At 42.8% G+C, this 20,601-nt stretch overlaps 1 long non-coding RNA gene across 1 annotated transcript in view; it reads right to left on the bottom strand.

Annotated features, from left to right (window-relative positions):
- Positions 1 to 208: 208 nt before the first annotated feature.
- Positions 209 to 20,601, bottom strand: part of LOC142838778 (uncharacterized) — a 45,905-nt gene continuing 25,512 nt past the window's right edge. Inside the window, exons 2-4 of the long non-coding RNA XR_012908630.1 lie at positions 3,223 to 3,312; positions 2,190 to 2,443; positions 209 to 1,393 (exon numbers count right to left, since the gene is read on the bottom strand). This is a non-coding gene — a long non-coding RNA (uncharacterized LOC142838778). The remainder of the gene's footprint in view (positions 1,394 to 2,189; positions 2,444 to 3,222; positions 3,313 to 20,601) is intronic.

Below are 20,601 nucleotides of genomic sequence, written 5' to 3'. Positions count from 1 at the left end.
CAGTTCACTGAAGCAGGTCCATGTCCCCTGTGAGTCGGGACAGTTCACGGAGGCAGGTCCATGTCCCCTGTTAGTCGGGACAGTTCACCAAGGCAGGTGCTGGCATTTGCTCCATTTCCCAAGATCAGGAAACAAAGGCCAAGAACCATGTACTTTACCCAAGCCATGCCCACCGTGTGGCCTAAGCTAGCATGGAAGGAAGGCAAGGCAGTGCTGTTTGATTTGCGCTGATTTATTGCCCTCTGGTAGGGTAGGAAAGGGAGGTAAAGTTGGCGTCAGTGAAATGCTTGTTGACTTCCACAACTTGTATAAATGAGCTGACCTCTCAAGTCAGGTTTTGTCTCATATGTGGCCCATGCACCAGCTGCCTCACTGGTCTCCCCCTGTGATGGGCTTTTCCTCCCTAGGCTGCTCTCTGCACGGTAGCCGGAGAGACTTTTAAAGGAATTACAAACGTATTAATGTGCTCTTATCATTTTGCCTTTCCTCTATCTAAGGAAAATTCTAACCAGTGTTATCAAAGAGAAAGATTAGTCAGCTAAGCAAATGGAATTCAAATAGCCTGAACCCTAAAACCACAATCTCAAACAGAGTCCTCTGCTGTGTGGTTATACTGCTTGGTAAGCAGTATTTATCTGAGTAGAACTGGCCTTTCTTCTGTTTACCACCATATGCAGGGAAGAAAGAGCGTCTTTATTTTATGAGAGAAGAAATCCTGCTGTATAAAAAAGTGTCGCGGTCTAAAGTCAGACAATAAAGATGAGGGAGGGGTAGCGCTGTCACTTGTAGGAGAACTGTCTCTCCTGAAATCAAAAGGATTTGCGTAGCTCACATGAGCGGTGCACTCTAACTTCTGTTACACAGAGAAACTCACGATGCAAGCCAGGCAAAGGCTGCTCAGGTTAAAAAGGGGATAATAGAAGACGCCCTTGGATGTGGTTCTCATGTTTCTGAGAAATGTCTATGGCTTGGTTTCAAAAACAGCACAGGAAAGCATCCGGGAATCCGAAGTGAGAGCAATAAGAACACGAAAGGCAAAGACGAGTGGACAAGTTTCTACCCCACACCCTGCCAGCCTCCAGAGTCACGTCCTTCGTCCCCCAGTGTCCTTTCTCCTCTGTGGAATTTCTCAAAAAAATACAATCTTTTTATGGAACATGAAGTAAAAATAGTTGGTAGTCCACAAAACCCCCCTTTCTGATGGAGCGGAGAATGACTTGCTGGGATACAGCTGTGCTCCTCTGGCATGATTTCAGCTCGCCTGCGCTGAGGATGGGAGTGAAGAGAGCGGAAGCGGAGACATCTTTTCTGGTACGCGCTCTGGGAAGGGGTGTCCTTCCTGCTCATCTTAGTTGTACCCCTGTTGTCTTATCCGCTGAATTGAAATAAAAAACTGAAAGAAAGAGACCAAAGAAGGAGAATCAAGTTTTTTTTTTCTTTAGAAGAATACCATCTCCCAAGCTCCCAGGTTTCCAGTCTGTGTTGCTAGGTGGCAAGTTGTTCTCAGTATCAGCGTGCATCTAGATCACAGAAAGACATCCTCACTAATGCAGATGTCCATATGACCAAGTTGATTTCATCCTTTCAAGAAGTGTTTAGGATGGTTCTGAACCAAGGCGCACAGATGCAAGGAGTGCTGACACCATGGTGGACGGAGAGCACTAAAGAGCACCAACCCTGCTTCATGCGTCAATCTTTTCATGTTGATTACTTGAAACCCTTGCAAGCGCTTTTTGCAAACAAACTAGATTTGAGACCTGTGAGGAAAACCAAACTATAGCGATGGTATTGGCCCTGAGGACTGAGCTGCTTCTAGATTCATCTGCAGCTGTAACTCACTTACAGTGACTTATTGCAGTGCCAAGCGCTCATATGCCCCCTGTGCCCTGCCTGCCACACCGCTTCTCCCTCTTCATTTTCAGCCTGAAAATCCTGTAGCTATAAATCTCACGTCTCTGCTTCTGATGCCACAGTTCATCCCTGTCTTCTGGCTGTGGAAGAAAAAGTGGTATCTGTGTGACGGTGTAATTACTGCCACCTCCGGTCACCTTTCTTCATTGTGACTCCTGCAAGAGACTAAGCTGGAAGCAGAAAAATACATATGTCCTAAGATTAAAGGTGCAGCCAGGAGATATCCAAAGGATATGGCACTTTGAGACATCCAGAGAACTAAAGACAACATCGCTTACCTGGTGAGCATCGTGCTGGGAGAAATATTTGGAAGAAGTGTCAGGGAGACATTGTTTCAGTATTCTGCTACAGTTAAAGGTATTGAGGCTTTGGATTTCAAACAGCTGGACTTCATTAGATAGCATCTTTACAGAGTGAAGCTGTGCTGGTCAGCTGTCCATCACCATGGCAGAAGATTCGAAATCAACACTTAAAGGTGTGGCTGTTTCCAATCACAGCTGCAGAGACTGCCTTTGGCTCAGTCATCATGGGCCTGTGGGGAGGTGAGACATCAAGCACATAGAACAAAGAATGCTCTTTCATGGTGGCCAGAAGAGAAGGGGGAAGGGAGGAAGAGTGGAAGAGGGGGAGGAAGAGAGAAAAGGAGGAAAAAGGAGTGGGGAGGACAGAGAGACAGAAGACAGAGAGACAGGGAGTGGTGGTGTCCAGGGACCAGGGTCCCAATATATTTATTCAAAGGCATGCCCCAGTGGCACACTTCCTCTACCTGGATTCCACTTTCTAAGATTCTTAAGATTTCGCTTAAGTTATAGCAAAATCTCAGATTTTGTTATCACCTTTGGGAGGTAAATTATTTCACTGGTATCTGCTTGACATTCCCCTCTGTTTAATTAGATTTTCTTCCATTTGGTCAATTCTGACATAGTGTTAAGGTTTGGATATAGGATGTGTAAGCATGTGTGTCCCAACTATCTTGGAATGTTGTGGAATGTTGGCTGGCAGTGTCTAAAGTGAGGAAGAGGATCTCTGTAGGGTGGACATGACTTTTGCAGCTGTGTGGTAAGTTGGAATGACTGATCCTGAAGTTGAGTAGTCAAGGCAACCCTCTGGGAAGAGAAGCCCTGGATAGCTACTTTTGAGGAACTAAATGCTCTTTTTAGAATTTGCCTTCTTGCTGAATCTCACTCACTGCATTGATCTTAATTTGTCTGTTGGTCAAAGGAAGCTGTGATAGTTATTTAAAGAGTTATTGCCAGGTTCATGTGTGAAGATTAGAAATTGCTAGGTGTGGTAGAAATATGGTCCACATACCCAATCCCCTTTGCCGGAGAGGTGACACAGTCCTCCAGAAGTCAAGCTTCAGGTCAAGTGATTTCCCAAGGGAGTATTCCTCAGCAAAGCCTGCATCAACGAGAAGGGAACAAAACAGGAAAGGGTGAGTTGCTGCTCAGACAGACGGTCTCAGGGAAAGGGTTGGGACCACGGTGCTAACATGGTGCAGTAACACTGTTAGCATTTGAGGTGGACTGGCCTTTTGTGTTCCCTGTGAGTCACTCACTGCTGTCATGGAGAGGTGGGCAATGGGGAAAGCTGGCGGAAGGTTGCAGTTATGTTAGTGGTGAGATAATGTTCCAGTCACACCTTGGTGAGGTGGCTTCTGCCAACTATGGCCCATCCTCAGGTGCTGATAACCTCTGTTCTACTCACGAGGGCATTTTCACAACCACACCCCTAAGGACTCCATTGTGTGCTGATTACCTCCTACTAGAGTAGCACACTGGAAGGGGCCTCAGAGTTGTAGAGTATTAAGCAAATATAAAACAGAGGGCAGGTGCCACATGCTTCACCCCAGTGCTTGGCACACGGAAGGGCTCTGCATATGCAAGCTTCTCTTCTTTTTTAAAACATTGTAAATCAGTATGCACACACACACACAGCATGGTCCACGTGAGAAGGTCATAGGGCAACCGGGGTGAACTGGTTCTCTCCTTCCACCTTGTGGCTTCCAAGGATTTAGAGAATTGTTGGCAAAATATCTTCTTCCTGAGGGCATCCCTGAAATCAGTGAACCAGGGAAGAATATCCTCCAAGCACCGATCCGGCAGGACGTGGTGCAGGTGTGTGGGCTCTAACCCTTCTTCGCATTTCTGGAGCCTCATCTCAGGACCACACAGTGTACTGACTTTTGTTATGGTGTAGAAGAACCTGCTTCTGACAATTCGTTATCATCAGCAATAATAACCATAAATGTTAGCTCTGCGTAGATTTAGCATTTCAATCAATTTGGGTTAATATAGAGAAAATAGCCATATTCTATATCTTAAGAAATCTTTCATCCATTTTATCTCCTATACTTTTAAAGTATGTGTAACAGATTTTGCTGTCTCATTTAGTACTTATATGACTGCATTTTTCCTATTTTTTTTTCAAATCTGAAATCTAAGAACTTCTGTTCTATCCCTACTGTTCTTAGAAATCCTACTCAATCTTCAGTTATGAGCAAGGAAACTGCCTAATGGATACTTGTCCTGACAATATAGGAGTGAGTGTAAGGGAGGGTAAATGAAGCTGCCCATGAATCAACCAAAAGAACAATCCCATCTACAAAGAGTAATTTCACGCCAGGAATTTAGCGATTCCTACTAGGACTTTCAAACTTGAGCCTTTTCAGTCTGATGTTGCTCTTCTGTGACTCTAACATTAGCAAACCCAGATCTGAGACAACTAGATGTTCATCAAAAAGAAACTAGTCAGCTGAGGAGATGGTTGGTAAAACACACACGCCTGAAAAGTGCGACATCATGCTAGGCATGGTGGCAACATGCCTTAATCCCAGCAGAGGCAGGCAGATATCTGTGAGTTCGAAGCCAGCCTGGTCTACAAAGTGAGTTCCAGGACAGCCAGGGCTGTTATACAGAGAAAACCTGTCTTGAAAAACAAACAAAAAAAGTGCGACAGTATGAGTTGGATTCCCAGCACTCATGTAGACAGTGGGTAATGGTGGTGTGAACGGTAACCACTGTGATGGAGGGATGGGAGGTTGAGACGGGGATCCCGGTTCTCTGGCCAGCTAGTCTAGCCTATTTGATGATGTCTCCAGGACAACCAGAGATGCTGCCTCAAAAAAAAAAAAGGTATCCAAGGAATGACATCTGAGGCTGTCTTCTGTCCTCCACCTGCACGCACACACACATGCACGCACACACACACATGCACGCACACACACACATGCATGCGCACACACAAAATTTGCAAAATGTATCATCAATGCCTCAGAAGACATAGTGGAAGATTGTTCTCTGGGATCAATCCCTGTTGCTGGGGGAAAAAAAAGTTAAATAAACCACTACATTAAAAAGTGACTAGGCCATAGTGAGATGAAGTGATACGAACTGATGGGAAGAATGTTGAGATACAAATGATAAGAACCAAATGTTGTAGACACATACACACACCATACACTGAGTGTATTTGAAATTTTTGTTATTTGTGAGGTAACTACTAAACTTTACCTTCCATGTTGGTCTACAGTTATGCCATTTATTAACTTATCTAACTTTTCTCCATGGTAGATCAAAACAGTTAATTTTTAATCTATTATGTTGTCTTAGGAAACTGAATATTTTCTGGGAGCTGCAGCTTTGCCTGTTCTATCAGTAGGATCCTACTAACCTGGAATTAGTTAAGTGGTTCTTCTGTAACACGTAACTGCCCTAGCACATGTGCCCAACTGCATCCAGGCTTAGGCTGTGGACTACTTTGAAGGCATTATCCCCCATTTATTTTTGCATCAATTCTTTCACAACTTTCATGTGGTTTAAGAACAAAACATTAGAATGAGAATAGAACTTTCCATTGACTATTAATTTGTGGAGGGCTGACAGTTTTCTAAGGGATTTTTCTATCTGATCATCTTGTAGGTTTTTACCACTCTTGTCTTGTTTTAGTGGAATAGGCTTTCCTAGTTTGCTTTCTGCTGCTGTGATAAGGACCAACCAAAGTTAATGTGGGAGGAAAAGGCTTACGCCAGCTGACAGTCCAGCCCTGAGCCTGGAGCACAAACTGGCTTGCTTCCAGGCTGACAGTCTGCTAGCTGCCTTTCTTATACATACACCCCTGGGCCCCTGCCTAGGGATGGCACCACCCACCAAGGGCCAGGCCTGTCAACACCAATTAGCAATCAAGAAAATGCCTTACAGACATGACCACAGGCCAATCAGATGGAGACAATTCCTCAATTGGGCTTCCTTCTTCCCAAAGTACCAGGTTGACAAGCAGGATTAGCCAGCACAAGGTTATTTCTATATTTTGTGTTTCCCCTTACTGTCTATAGTTAGTATATGAATGAAAACCATCAAATGGTTTTCTTTATCATGGGCCATGCCACTTAATAAACGATTTGTTCTGCAGTGGGTGTGTGTGTTTCTACATCAGGTTTGTAGGGATTTTTTTTCTTTTTAATGCTGATTTAGACTCAGGAAGGTTATAGAAAATGGTCAGTCCTGACAATAGATTTCAAATTAGTTTCCCTCTTACTCATTTTAATAGAGTCTCCTGTAATCCAGCCTGACCTTGAACTTCCCAGATAGCCTAGGAGGATGACCTTGTCTTCCTTCATCCACCAACAAAGCATTGGGCTTAGAAGTGCACACCACGCCCACCCGGTTTATATGATGTTCAAATGAAGCTGAGGATGAAGCACAGGGCTTCACGCATGGCAGACAAAACCCAGACCCTTTCATTCTACATTCCCGTCATTCCTACATTGTTTCCAGGCTCCAGGGAATTAAGAAAGGCTAAATACAAACACTTGAGTGTCCTGTCCTCACTTCATATAAGGCAGCCTTCCATCAGGAGTCCTGAGCTGGAAATCCCCACAGCAAGTGGCAGTAAGCACTCCCCGCCTTCTTTGTGTACCATTGTTGGGTAGGGTTGAGACAGGGACGCTTGCTTTAATTTTATAGGACTGATTTTAGATGCCACAATAGGCACTTCAGAGGTCAGCTTTCCCCTACCCCATATTCTGAACTCATTTCCAATCCGACTCACAGTTACATATTCCTGGGGGTTCACACATTCTCCAAAATGTCTCTGTGAGGCAGTGACTCTAAGCAAACCCCAAATAGATCTTTCAAAGGAAAAAGTATGAATTTCTGAATATGACTGATTCGCTGATGCCCTAGTACAAGGACTGAGGAAGCCAGCCCTGACTTCCAGAGTAAGGAATGAGGTGGCTTCCCAAACCTTCCGTCTGTTGTGCGATGTCCTCCCTTATGTGTCTCCTCAGATTTCAGTGAGCACCTGAGGTGCCCCTCCCACACCTCCTCACCTGCTGCTGCCTCCACAGATCAGTCTGCACAGGTGGGGTTACACGCGTAACACCTCTATCAGAAGAAATCCAATGCCCCCATCTCTCCCTTTCTTCCTTTTCTTCAAAAGGGAGCTAAATGGTAAGATGTTCTCTGATCCTTTAGACACAAAACCTAACTCCAGGAAAATTCCTAGGAACTCATAGCTGCTACTTCAGTTGTTCTGCCTGGGAAACCGTAGCAGTCTCTCTGCTGGATACACATGCTCTAGATATGCTCTTCTGTGAGACATGCTTCTTCCATGTGTGGTGTGTGCATGTGTGAGTGTGTGTGTGCGTGTGTGTGGTGTGTGTGCATGTGTGCATGTATGTGCGTATGTGTGCATGTGTGTGTGTATGTGCGTACGTGGGTGTGTATGTGTGCATGTGTGTGCATCTGTATGCCTGTGTGTGTGCATGTGTGTGTGGTGTGTGTATGTGTGTTGTGTCTGTGTGTGCGTGTGTGTGTGTGGTGTGTGCATATGTGTGTGTGTGTGCATGTGTGCATCTGTGTGCATGTGTGTGTTGTGTGAGTGTGCGCATGCATACGTGGGTATATATGTGTGCATGTGTGTGTGGTGCATGTGTGTGTGTGTACATGTGTGTGCGCGCGTGTGTGTGGTGTGTGCGTGTGTGTCCTCAAGTATGCGTGAGTGCATGGGTGCATACCAGAGGTATTGTTTGGCTGTCTTCCTCAGTTGCTCTTCCCCGTATTTCTGAGACTGGGTCTCACTTGTTGGGGTAGGTTAGCTCTCAAGTGAGCTGCAAGGATGCTCCTAGCCCCATACCATCCCCAGCGTGGGAGATAGAAACAAATTCTGTTGCGCTTGACCTTTTATTCCAGTGCGGGGATCTGAATTCAGGTCCCCAGGCTTGCGCAGACTGAACTGCCTTCCAGTCCTTAAAACCTATGTTCTACCTGTCATTTAAGTTGACAGAAAGATAGTAATTCCCCATCCAGCAGATGCTGCGAGAAGAAAGGCATCTTCCTCAGTGAGAGCCGCTGTTGTCTCTAGGTAGACTCTTTAACAGTGTTTGGTGGGAGGTGCTGACGTTGTTCTCAGTGGGTCTTGTTGAACGCTCACCCCAGTCAGGGGAGACACTTTTCTTAATTGCTAGAGGTATGTGCTGTCCCTTTAAAATTTCCAAGTATAAATGTCATGCTTATCACTAAGGATCTTTAAAAAATTAAGAAAAAGCAGGAAGACAAAGATACTAGTGCCTTATGACACAAAACATCTGATACCATCTTTACACTAACAATTTATATTAACAGTTAGAAACAATTAACAATTTATATTAACAATTAGAAAAATGCAATATGGTAGCAAACCGGTTATATCTTGGGGGCATTTTATGTGTTCATTATAATGGATACAGGAATTTCACAGGTATTGGTTGATTATAAAATCAATGTTTTGTTTTCTTCTGTATTTTCATTTATTTATTTATTAAAGATTTCTGTCTCTTCCCCGCCACCGCCTCCCATTTCCCTCCCCCTTCCCCAATCAAGTCCCCCTCCCTCGTCAGCCCAAAGAGCAATCAGGGTTCCCTGCTCTGTGGGAAGTCCAAGGACCACCCACCTCCCTCCAGGTCTAGTAAGGTGAGCATCCAAACTGCCTAGGCTCCCACAAAACCAGTACGTGCAGTAGGATCAAAAACCCATTGCCTTTGTTCTTGAGTTCTTATAGAGTTTTTGGCAACTTATAATACGTTCATAATACAACAAAATGTCCATTTTTAGTGTTTCTGTGGGCATTTCACAATGCTTGCTTAAAGTTTATGTAGTAAAGTCTGAAAACTATGTCTGCTTTATATGTCAGTGCCTTCCTTACACCTTCGACTGTTCTCAAAGTTAGCAAACCATTTACCTCTAGATTTTGGGTAAATAATGATTTTACTTTTTCTTTTTTTACTAATTTTTCTCTGATTCTTTCATGTAACTTTCCTTAATTATCTAAAATGTATTTTAGAATAAAAAGTAAAATGAGGCTTTAAAACTAAAAGCTTTTTTCTCGAATTGCTCACTGTCTCCTCAGACAGCACAAGCTTCAGTTTCTCATTGACTGCTCCATCCTTTATTAGCACTGTCTGCTGTCTTTGATGTGTTCTGTTTCCTCGACATTTTCAGTTCACTTAGAGCTTACTATCAATCTATTTTTTATTTCGAAAGCAACAGAGCATATAGGTAACATATTGTGCCTGATAGCATTAATCTCACTTTTATCTTTGTAATAGTTCTGCTTTCTTTTCTCTATTACTTTTTCTTGTTTTGCTTTTTCTTCTAGTTTTTGTGTGTGTGTGTCTGTGTGTGTGTGTGTGTCTGTGTGTGTGTGTATGTTTCCTGATTAAGTCTAGAAGAGCTTTGGTGTGTGTGTGTGTGCGTCAGGGGAATGCCACTGGAATTTTGACTAGAGTCATTTTGAATGTGTAAATTCACTTTAGAAGAACACATACTCATAATAGTCAAAGAAAAAGTTTACTCTTCTGGGCTAACATTGTTGATACATTTTCAGAGCACACCGAGGGTCAAGAAATGACAGTAAGTAACTGGTTAGTGTATCTCTTTGAACACTTTCAACAAGCTTCATTCTTCTCCAAAATACTTTTTTATAAGTTGGGTGTGAGGGCACAGGTCTGTAATGCCTGTGTTTACGGAGGTGAGGCAAAAGGATTATAAGTATGAAGCCAGCCTGAGCAACACATTGAGAGCCTGTCTAGTAAAAATGGTAAAGAAATAGAAGTCTATGCTGACATTATCACCATCCCCATCTTATTTTCATAAGCATAAAATGATCACAGTATTTCCAACAACGAGGAAAAAGCTGACGTTAATCACTGGCTTGATGCCAGACACTGGGTGTACCGGAGGCAGAAGACGTCTTTAGTGCAGCAAACCAGTACGAATTGGCCTTTGCTTCTGAACACCTCATTCCTTTTCTTCTTGCAAATGCTTCTTGCATATGCTCCCATACCTTCCTATCCTGATGCTGCTGAGCTCAGGGCTTTAAGCTCCACACGAATTTAAAGGTATGAATAGTAAGCTGTTATCCTACGTGTAAATGTCAGGTAGACCTCAATGGGCGTCTACAAAGAAACCAAATATACATCGCAACGTTGTCTAGAGGGAAAATGACACAAAGGTTTCCAGAAATTTATTGCAAATATTCCAAACCTACCACATTCCGAAGAACCTGGTAAAACTCAGCAACACTCAAAACTGGTTATGCATATGTTGTATGTGTTTCATGGGCAATGATTTCCTCTGCTGATTTCAAGATGACATGTGTGGATTCCTTGGTTCAGCACCTTTGTTTTAACACCAATAAACACACACAGTTTCCAAAATGATGATCATCTTTGGAAAACATCACTTTAGAGCACACAACAGCCAGTAGGTGACTTTGTGACCAGACCGGAAATGTCACCGACAAACTGGGCTTTCCCAAGTGGAAGGGTTCGGTGCTAAACAGAAACTGCAAACATTTAGATGTCAGCAGAAGTGACTGAGTGCGGATGAGGCTGGTGACGTCTTTACATGGCATTCACTTCCGCCCAGGACTCTTCCCCGGGTGCCAGCTATGGGACCTCGGGACTGGGTTGTCCTGTCAAAGAGTGGTAAAGTAAGTTAGGGCTAGGGGTTCAGATCAGTGGTAGAGAATTTGCCTAACTTTTTGGTGACACTTGGTTCTACCTTCACCATGGCTAAAAAGGATAGGGAGGAGGAAGAAAAGGATAAAGAGGAGCAGGAGGAGTCGCCGTTATTATGACCCCAAACACCAACGTGGAATGTATTGGATTACAGGCATTTCTCAAAGCACTTAGTACAAATGGCCACCCATGCCAACGGCACTAAAAACCCTTCCTGTATGTATTACATCAGTAACTGTCTGTAGACACAGTCCCCCGGGGCCGAGGTCTCCTTGCCTTGTACCGCATCAGCTCTGTTTTCCTCAACTCTTCTGGTTCTCGTTTCTAGAAGGTTTCAGTTGCCTGTAAATTGTGGCCCAAACATCATTTCCAGTAGTTTTGACTCTGCCAAGGCAGAGCTTCTCCTGGATCTCCCTTCATGAGCTATGCAAGGCAGCTGCGTAACATCAGTGAGGAGACCATGGTAGGTGGCTGGCTCAGAGGAGACCATGGCTTTGAAAAGAGACTAGATATTGTGTTATCTGTGGCCCTACCATCAGCTAGGACCAAACACATTACATTAAAGTTCCACTCCTTTGGTTTTTGTAATAAAACTAAAAGGGAATAAAAACAAGGAGGGATACAACTCCATTGTGCTTCGGGTGGGCTTCGCTACATTCCCCTCAGGGCACCTAGCACAATTCTGACTGTGGTGTGAACTGTTCATCATCTATAGAATGCTTATGTTTCCATTCCTGTTTGTCCTCCCTCTTTCTAACCTAATGTGCTAACGTATGTTCTTAATGAAGAGGATTACTAAGACTTGCTCAAAATCCTGCCACGATTTCCCACTGTCCACTTCCGGTTGAAAATCCAGCTGTTTACAGCGAGGTTGACATTTTTCTATATCATTTATTGTGCTCACACCTCGCCCCTTTCTTGTTTTTGAATATGAACGCTGCAGTTCTATAAATACTGGGGATTTTGCATGCATTTTCAGTTTCAACCCACTCAAAATACTTCCTAATTTCTCTTTTGATTTCATCTCTTATTTATGGCTTGTTTAGAAGTATGTTATCTTATTTCCAAATGATTAAAAATTCTTTACAGGCAGTTTCTATTATTCATTTTTATTAAATTGATACTAATTTAATCCATTGGTGATAAAGAATACAGAGTGCATGGTATGAGCCTTTCCAGATCTTAAAAATAAAAATAACTTTTTAAGTATGTGAACGCATATGTGAGCGTCGTGTAAATGTGTGACGTGTGTGCAGGTGAGAGGGGAGGCCAGGAGAGGACATCAGATGCCTGGAGCTGGAGCTACAGGCAGTGTAAACCGCCTGGCATGGGTGCTGGGGACCTCATTTGGGTCATTTGGAAGAGCAGCAAGTCCTCTGAACTGTTGAGCCATTTCCCCAGCCCCCATGTGAAGTTTTTGAGAGTGATTTTATGGTCTAGACTATGGTCATTGTGTGGACATTGTAGATAGCATTTCTTCAGAGACTTTTCTTTCATTGTTGCTTCTGACTGAAATGTTCTGTCCTTAGATCTCCTCAACCCTGATGAGTCTCCATTCCATGTCATCATCTTTATGAGGGTCTTTCTGACCTCCACATACATCATACGTATGTATGACACCAGACACACCCACTCTCCTTCTGGCTCCATCTTCTCAACCGTACTCATTACTACTGCATAATCTTCCCTTTATTTGAGCATGCATCCCACGAATATGAATCGTTGGTAATTTTAGTCATTTAAAATATCCACACAATCTAAGGGAGTGTCAAGTACAGGATAGGCGCTGTGTGAATATTTGTTAAATTAACTCGATTTACAAAACAATCTGTGAGCTAAATCTTACTGATTGTATTGCCATCATTTAACCCACATGTTAACCAGGTCCGGTGTAAAGTCAAGACTCTGTACACGGTCTGATTCATGCAATTCCTTCACTTGGTTATGGCTGCTTAGCTACTGTGCTAGAGTCAAATAGGGATGAGCACTGTTCCGGCTGTAAAAGGCTTAGTGTAGGATGGACCTTATGCTGTGATAGAATCAGTCAGGGGAGAAGTTGAAAAGAGGGAGGGTTTTACCCAGAGAGCAACAAGAAGGCATTGCACAGCTCAGAAAAAGGAGAGGTGGCAAACTAGGATGTTACAAGTGACGCAATTGATTTTGTCCAGTTAGTGTTTGTTGACTCTGAATAAAAGACTGTTCTCTCTGCTAGAGGTACATCAGAAAACAAAACGTCTTCATAAAATATAAAGCCTAGTAAGAAGACTAATGATCATCAAATACATACATATGCAATATGGGCACACATAGGCAGTCGCAAATGCTTTGAGGGAAAATAAAGAAGGGTACAGGAATGGGGTTGGGATGTACTTTAAACAGAAAACTCGGGTAAATTCATCATCACAGAAGTTACATTTGAGCAGCGAATCAATGAAAACACAAACAAAAGCCGCATGAAGCCAGTTCTCAGTAGCTCCAAGTCCATTCTACACAATGTTGTAGCACAGACATGGACTTTAGGCTACGAGAAAACGAAGCAGTCGGACCCTTGCATTAGGAAAGTGACAGGCTCTATTTGACTTTGCGGGACGAGGCTAGTGGATTTCCTGGAAACAACTGTGGTAGAAAAAGAGAGGAAACGGTAAACCAGTTAAGAGACTATTATCATACAGTACGAAGGGGGTGATGGAGGATGCGTTTTCACAGCAGGGGTGGTGAGACAGGGCTTGGTAGGGATGGCTCTTGTAGAGTGCCCTTGAGCACCACCTGGCCATTGTCCTGTTGAACTGTCTGCACTTGTTTCTATGCACAAGGGAACCCTGTAAGGTTAGGCTCCCAACGTTCCATCTTACAGTACGGGGGACTATGTAAGACCCCGCCTTCCCACAAGGACTTTTGGGTAACAAAGAGAGGGCGTTTTTCCTTCCTTGGTATAGCTACCAAGGAAGTTGGACATGTTCTTGTAAGCAACTACACTTAAACTTCCTGGTTTCCCAGCCTTTACTTGGATGAAGTCATCTCTTTGTTTCCATCATTGGGGCTTTTCTGGGTGCACAGATGTGTGTGCACATCTCTAAGTTTATATAACAAGCATGGATAGAGTGCTGAAGAGGAGGATGGGCAGGGAAGGAATCTTGAAGTTTCCAAGTTGAGCCTGCGCAGTTGGTCAATGACGGTACAGTTCTCTGAAACAGGAACAGTTGCCAGAGGTGATTTAATGGATCATGGCCCCTTTCAATTCCTGTGTTGGAGCCCTGCTCTACCTAATGGCTATTATTAGAAGGCGGCCTTTAAAAGGGTAACAAAGTTTGATGGATGCCATAGGGTAGGACTCTAATCAAATATGGCCAATTTCCTTACAGACGAGAGAGGTGGCAAGGATGTACTTACGCAAGGTCAACTTAGAACCAAAAAAAAAAAATGGTTAACTCAGAAAAATGTTCCAGAAAAAGTCAAACCTGCTGACATCATGATCCTTGCCCTTCAGTCATCAAACCAGTTAGGCATCCTAGCTTTGATTTGTTATGACAGCCTAGGCAAATTAATAAATGAGTGGCTGGATAGCATAAACAATAAAGATTCTCTCTTTGAGTTCATAATACCCGTTGCTTTTTCAAACAGAGGTTGGCTGGGCAGGAAGACACACAGTCCTCAAGCACTGAGAGATATGGATTCTGGAGCTACAGTGGGCACCCACTGGCACAACAATGATATTTGGTGTAGGGCAGACACATATTTCCCGGCTTTCTGTTCCTGTGAGAATCCCACCAGTGTTAAATTTCATTGTTTCCTTTGTTACTTTTCTTCAGTGGGGAACATATATCTAATTCTTTTGGTCAGTATTCATGGCTTGATAATTTTCTTGTGTATTTGGGGGGTGTGGTATCTGTCTTTAGAAAATATAAATCTTTCCAATTTTTCTCTTATGTTATTCTTGGTTCAGTTTTCATCTCTGTGATCCAGTTCTCATGGGAGAGTCCTGTGCATGTTTAAATGCTCCTGTGCCTGATGCCTAGTCAGTGGCATGACCATACTCCTCATAGCAAATGTTTTTAAAATAATGAACATAGGCTTTTATTCCCTGGCCTTGAGTTCTAGCTCTGTTTGTATTTGATCATGAATTTGGTCAGCTAGACAATGAAGTCATTCATTTAGTGGCTATTCGATTGAGCAAACAATAGGGCCAGACACAGAAATTTGGAGTATTCCAGCGTTTGGAGAGATAGAAGACACATCAAAAGAGATAAGAAATTAAAATTACAGGAAAACTGGGGTAACATGGTGGCTGGAAGCCAAGGAAAGATAATATTTTAAAGTGCAAAGAATTGGCATTTTTGTCAAAACTGTGGGCGATCTGACTTCATTACAACATGTAAAATAGTTGGGCTGGTCACCTCTTTCCAGTTAATCTGAACCCATTAGTTACTTGTCAAGGGGAAAAAGCATAATTCCAGCTCATTTCAGTGAAGCAGAAACCCCAGCTCAGCCTCCCTGAAACTCTCAGTCAGCATCAGACACTGCTCTCTAGCCAGGCGTGCAGACACGTGGGTTTCTTGGGAGTTAGCATGCACAGCTCTCTTTCTAAAACAGAGGAGGCCTGGGGCAGACAAGGAGTTGCTTACTTTATTCGTAAGCAAGAACTACACTTTGCGAACACATACTTACACACACAATCACATGTTACAGTCATGCCATTGTGCCTGATTGTCTTGCATGTCTCAAATTAAGCTACCCAGTTGAGATTGTGTCTCCTCTTGGTGGTGATATGGGAATGGGCCGAGGAAAAGCCAAGGGCAGTGCAAAGGAAAAGCTACTGACTTGGCTACTCTTGAGAGGTCTCACGGAAGTCTGTCTACAGTTGTTGCTGATAAAATAATGGTACCTCTGTGTATAGAGAATAGAATGGATGGAAGATGGATAAAAGTGTGGATTCTCTCCACAGGATACTCTCACGAATCACATGTAGGTGGGGAGAAAAGTGGGTGTTTCTGGTTTGCACATATAAGTAAATAGATATTTTATCAAGGTAGGAATATGGGGTTTGAGAGAAAATTATGAGGCAGTTTATTTTCATTTATTTATAGACTGTCTCACCATGTAGCACTGGCAGGGTTGGAACTTTCTATGTAGACTATAACCTGATATTGTAAGCCAAATAAACCCTTTCTTCTCTTAAGTTCAGGGCGTTTTATCACAGTAGCCTAAATGAAAACAGAACACTGAGTCCCTTCGCATCCAGAGTTAGCAGAAAATGGCGGCTTAGTTGCTAAGGTAACAAAGGAAGTAGCCATTACTCTTCAAGGCTGGAGGAGCAGAGGGCATGAGGCTGGGTATGGGGAAGCAGAACCAACTGAGCCAATGAAACCGGAAATATGGATATTGCTACAGTGGACAGTAAAAGAAGCTCCCCAAACCACAGGAACAGTTGAGTGAGAGGTATGTATGTGTGTATATGTATGTGTTTTGTGTGTATGTGTATGTTGTGTGTGTCTATGTGTGTATGTATTATGTGTATATGTGTGTATGTTTGTGTTGTGTGTATATGTGTTTGTGTGTATGTATTGTGTTGTTCACATATGTGTGTTGTGTATTGTATTGTTTACATATGTGTGTTGTGTATGTATGTATGTGTATGAGTGTGTATCTGTTGTGTGTGTATTTATGTAGATGTATCTGTGTGTATGTGTTGTGTATATCTATGTGTGTATATTTCTATATGTGTTTTTGTGTGTCTATGTGTTATGTGTATGTGTGCTGTGTGTATCTATGTGTGTATATATGTGCACGTGTGTATGTATTATGTATATCTCTATGTGTGTATATTTCTGTATGTGTTTGTTGTGTGTCTATGTGTTGTGTTATGTGTACTGTGTATGTGCGTGTTGTGGTATGTATGTATGTGTGTTTGTACATGTGTGTTGTGTGTGTATCTGTGTGTATACAAGTTTTATGTGTTTATTGTGTGTATATGTGTGTTGTGTATATATGTATGGGTTGTGTGTGTGTATGTGTTGTGTGTGTATGTGACTGTGTGTGTACATGCAAGTATTTTGTATCCTAGAAGCAGCAAGCAGCAGTAGTAATAGAGATAGCAGTATCAGTAATGAAAGGGTAGGTAAAAATTTAAGACTCTAATAATGATTGTTTAGAAATTGTATCTATACCATACAAGTATGATACACTAACTTCCTTACCTTGCTTTGTTGTTCAGACTTTAAATAACCCCCAAAGACCATATGTTACAGGCTTTCACCCAACTTGCTGCTGTTGGTAGGTAGCCAAAACCTTAGAGGTAGAGCCTTTTTTGGAGGTGTTTAGATTATTGACATCTTGTCTCTGAAGGGACTAGTGGGTTTTTCTACTTTCTAGCCAGAAGACAAGTGATTTTTAACCCTATACACACTGTGATATGATGGGTTACCTCACTGCAAGCCTATGCCAATAGGGTCAAATGACTGTGGACCAGAACCTTCAAGACTGTCAGCCAAAACAAACTTGCTCCTTTATACATGGTCTCAGGTGTTTGTTATCGTGACAGAAATCTGACTAGTGCCACTAAAGGCTGCAGCAATTATGTTCTAAGGCTCAGATCTCAGTCCTTTTACTTCAGAAATTCTCCAGCGCTCTCCACCGCACAGAGAATCCATCCTACACTCTATAGTGACAGTCAGCGCCCTTACCAGCCTCTCCCCATTCAGCTGTCCAGGCACCGTTCATCTCCACCATTGCTTGGAACCTGTGCTTTTCTGGTCCTGGCTAAGTTCTCAAAGCCTGGTGGCTTTGCCGATGCTTCAGTAGACTGAGCGTCCTCTTTCTTACTGGATCTACTCTAGTGACCCTTCAAGGACTTTTCCAAGTAGCTTATTCAAATCTGGAGAGTTGATTTTCTCTGGGGCACTATAACTTTTGATTCACACTCCAGTTGGCTGTTGAACTTCTGTAACAAAAACCAGTGTACTTGACAATGCTGGGATAGAAGTCTCCACTGACTAAGTCCACTTGTAGATCAATGAAAAGCTCAAATAAGTACTCTACAGGCACCATCTAGCTTAGCTGGCTTCTCCTTGAGTATGTCAGCAACACCCAGTGGCGACTGAGGAAGTGAGAAAAGAGTTGCCATTTCAGCAGGGAGTTGATGCTTTGCTTGGGATGTTTCTTCTACTTGGGCTAGATCTGGTTTCATTTCTGTTGTGGTTACAAAACACTCTAACACAAATCAAGAGAGAAGAAAGGATTCGTTTTAGTTCAGCATTCCAGGTTATAGTCCACAGTTACAGGGAAGTTTACAGTAGGCAGGAGGGCAGAGAGGGCAGTTTACAAGACATCCACAATCAAAGGCAGAGAGAAATGAATGCATACACACACTCACTAGCTTGTTCTTAGCTCAGTTTCTCCACTCATAAACAGTTTAAAAACCTCTGCCTAGGGAATGGAGTTGCCCACAGTGGTGCAACACGAGGGCCGGCTCTTTGGGGTTAATGTCCCTCCCGGTACCCCACAGCTGGCAAGCCCCAAAGAAAATCACACAGAGGACTCCATAAAATTATAAACTGATTGGCCCATTAGCTCAGGCTACTTATTAGCTCTTGTAACTTATATTAACCCATTATTCTGATCTATGTTAGCCATGTGGCTCAGTACCTTTCACAGTGGGGCAAATCACATGTTGCTTCTTCAGAGTCTGGGCAGGAGTGGGGAGGGAGCTTCCTGCTTCTTCCCAGAATACTCCTGTTCTCATTGCCCTGCCTCTACTTCCTGTCTGGTTGACCCGCCTATACTTCCTACTTGGCCAATCAGCATTTATTTAAAACATGATTGACAGAATACAGACAAGTCTCCTGCACCACAGTGGGCTAGGTTTTACCAGACCACTTAATTAAGATAATCCCCAGAAACCAAACCAATGTAGATAATCCACTACTGAGACTATCTTTCAAGTGATTTTAGGATGTGTCCAATTAACAATTAAAGCTGTTCACCTGCTTACTTACATCATTACTGAAGCTGCCCCCTTCCCCTCTTCCTCCTGCCCTTCCTCCTCCTTCTCTGACTCCTCAGATCTGTCTTGTGGCAGAGAAAGGCAGCCATATATTCCTTGGTGTAGCTGTGAATGATGCTTCTCTAGTCACAAAATCTTGCAGCAACCTTGAGGAAAAGCTTGAGATTCAGTTCAACCATCGCTAAATGCAGAATCCCTTCCTCAGGTAATTTCTCATTCAGAACAGTGTGAGGATTGCAGAACTGCCAATTACTAGCTGTGGTTGTTTTTGCCAATGTTTTGTAGTTCCGGGAGTCAAAACTCTTTTCTTTTTGAGACGAATTCAATTTAAAACACAGACCAGTGAATATATTGAAGCATACTTCTGAAGTAAGACTAGCTGAGGTCAGAAGATTACCTGTGCTAAAGATAATTACCCCTTTAATGCCTCTGTTTCCTCAAGCATAAACCTAGACAAATTATTATGGCCTCTGGCAACAGTTACAACAATTAAATCCATCAATCCATGTAAAACTCTCAAACCAATGCTGAACACATGGTGAACATAAAGACCCTTAGGTATTAGTACCATCACTTTGTGGTTTTGATTTTTATATGCCCCAAAAAACACGATGGGCAAATTACAGAGATCGCTTTAAATATTCTCATTTAAAAATGTGTGCAGTTAAATCAGAGGAGGGAACAATGCTTACAGTAATATTCAAGGTGTGATTTTGAAAAATGTGTCTTAGGAGACTATCAACCTACATTATTGCCAAGGGTGGTCAATCTGAGCAGAGATGGACTTGGGAGTCACTCTGAAGAAATGGTCTCTGGAGGAAGACATGATGGGAGCTATAATATTAGCTTTGTTCCCTTCTGCTCCCTGTAATGGCATGGCACTGTGGGGATGTGCTCGGCTATGTCCTATTAGTCTCTTGAAACATCCTCTGACTTCATTGCAGGGGTGTGAGCCGAAAGTAGTTACTCGATGCTTTGACAAAGATCTGCCTGTTTGCTCATATTGGGCTGGTTTTTTCTGCTGTCACTTCAATTGAGAATTTTCACTATCGACTTCTCTTAAGGAAACACAAAGAAAAAACGACTTGCTCCTCTTGAAGACATTGCATTTCTTAACATGTATATACTGCTTATGCTCCATCTGCCCAGATTCCTTTTTTTCAGGGGAAATATTTATAAAATTTGATAAAGATATGTCTATACATGTCTGGAATATATACGGCAGTTAGGCCCTCAATTCCGATCTTAACTTCCATTAAAAATTGTAAGGACCTCACTTTTCATTCAGTTACAAACACCTTTGAGCCCTTACCTCTCAGGACTTTAACACATTGGAGTATTTTGATGCATATATTAATACATCAATGTAGAACGTATTATATTTTTAGAATGTTTCAATCTAAGGGCAGTTTTGGTTAGTGAAGTGTGCTAGCTCAATATTAAATAAATCACAGCTTTTGTTACAGAAGTATGCCAGCAACCAGTGAATGATTGCGCCCTCCATGTCCACACCACCTTCCTGAAACCTGTACCCCCACTTCCACCCCCACTAAAGGCTGCAGCAATTATGTTTTAAGGCTCAGATCTCAGTCCTTTTATTTCAGAAATTCTCCAGCGCTCTCCACCGCACAGAGAATCCATCCTACACTCTATAGTGACAGTCAGCGCCCTTACCAGCCTCTCCCCATTCAGC

This window comes from Microtus pennsylvanicus, chromosome 20 (genome assembly GCF_037038515.1).
Source record: "Microtus pennsylvanicus isolate mMicPen1 chromosome 20, mMicPen1.hap1, whole genome shotgun sequence".
Lineage (NCBI taxonomy): Eukaryota > Metazoa > Chordata > Mammalia > Rodentia > Cricetidae > Microtus > Microtus pennsylvanicus.
The sequence above is the reverse complement of the archived record's forward strand: the minus strand, read 5'-3'. Positions and strand labels throughout refer to the sequence as shown.